The 1,730-nt window shown below is 44.5% G+C and overlaps 1 protein-coding gene across 5 annotated transcripts in view; it reads right to left on the bottom strand.

The window, feature by feature from the left end:
* Nucleotides 1-1,730, bottom strand: part of Eed (embryonic ectoderm development) — a 40,316-nt gene that overhangs the window by 22,281 nt on the left and 16,305 nt on the right. The gene's annotated exons all lie outside the window — the stretch shown is intronic.

Genomic DNA, 1,730 nt, shown 5'->3' with positions numbered 1-1,730 from the left:
TATTTTAGGGAAGGGTGTACAGGGTATTCAGGGTCTCACTACTAGATTGGACTTGTAGTAATTCTGCTGTTTACAGCCTCCCAAGTGCTGGGATTATAGGCATGTGCCACCACACCCAGTATCAATTGTCTTCTCAGCGCGCCCTGGGGGCAGGGCTGGCACGGCAGGTCCAGGGATCAAACCCATGACCCCATCCGCTGAGCTATTTGGCCAGCCCTGTGGCTATAATCTGAACAGTTCTTTTTTTGTCATTTCTTTTGAGGCCACAGGGATTCAAGGCAACCTGGCATCTACTCTACCACTACCATGAAGCTATACATCCCCGTCTCTTCTATTAAACATTAGCAATGTACAGCAAGAGATCTGTACAACTTGAAATATAACAATGTCCATATTGTAAATATTAACATAGTGTATAAATAATACCAAGAGGTAAAGTACAATATGACAGCAAAAATTAACATTGTAAAAATGATACAGCTTCTAAGGATTGGTAACTGTGTTTAGCATTTTGAGGATGTGCCTGCCTGTTTTTTTCAAAGTAGTTACATTTTACATTCCCATCAACAATGTCTGAAAAAGTTCTAATTTCTCCACTTCCTAGTTTTGAGTAGGTATGGCATGGTGGTGCTTCTGGCCTGAATTGGCTTTATAATGATTTTCAACAGTGTGCTCCCTGCCATGTGGGTGTGTTCTTCAGGAATGAGTACTCAAAACTTTTGCCCACTTTTCCACTGGTTTTCATTTTTATTGTTCAGCCTTCAGAGTTCTTACTAAAAAACCCCTTGGGAGTTACGATCTGTATTTCTTCCTGTCCAAGGGTGATCCCTGTGGTTTGAATCTGGAATAGCGCCTGCAGATTCAGGTATTGAGGCTCGGTCCCCAGAGCACTAGTCAGAGATGAGGCATTGGGAAAAGGGCTGGATCATGAAGGCGCTGACCTAGAACAGGTTAATCCACTGATGGACTCACCATCTGACCTGTTAGTAGAGGTAACACTTAGGCAGGACCTAGTTTAAGAGAGTGGGTCTTTTGTACTCGACCTCGGGGACTACCTGGGCTTCCTGCTCACAGTGAGGTAAGCAGTGGCCCCAGCCGCAAGCTGTTACCATCGTGATTTTCTGTCTTGCCTTGGACCTGAAGCCATGATCACAGACTAAAACCTCGAAAACGGTGGGCCAAAAGAAACCTGCTCCTTCATTTTCCTTGTATTTTGTCTCAGTGAGGAAAAATCCATACTTTTTACTTTTTTGATGGTATCATTTCCAGCAAAATTCCTATTTTGAAAAAGCTGTTTGATTCCTTAAACCTCTTTGCTAACATGATAATGGAAGAGCATGGTTAACGCTGCAATACTCAGACCACTTATACAGGAGTACCTATACCCAACTACTATTATCAAGAGACAGAAGTCAGCTGTTTGCAGAGGTGATTTCCAAAGCTAGGCCTTGGCAGTTACAAACACAGGAAGACTTCACCAGGGGAACAGCCCAGTGGCATAAGCGCCTGACTGGCACATGCAGGGTCCTGAGTTTGATTCCCAGGACCGGAAAAAAAAAAAAAAAAATACAGGAGGACTTGGTGTTCTCGGGCCGAGGCGCAAACGCAAGGCTTTGCATACACCATGCAAGCATTCTTCCAGGGGCCTGCCCCTTAGCTCAGTTCTTTAAGTGGCTGCTTCAACAAAGCAGTCAGGCTCAGGTTGCTGTGGTTTATCCCCACAACTCCAG

Source organism: Octodon degus, unplaced genomic scaffold, assembly GCF_000260255.1.
Source record: "Octodon degus isolate 3935 unplaced genomic scaffold, OctDeg1.0 scaffold00049, whole genome shotgun sequence".
Taxonomy (NCBI): Eukaryota; Metazoa; Chordata; class Mammalia; order Rodentia; family Octodontidae; genus Octodon; species Octodon degus.
The sequence above is the reverse complement of the archived record's forward strand: the minus strand, read 5'-3'. Positions and strand labels throughout refer to the sequence as shown.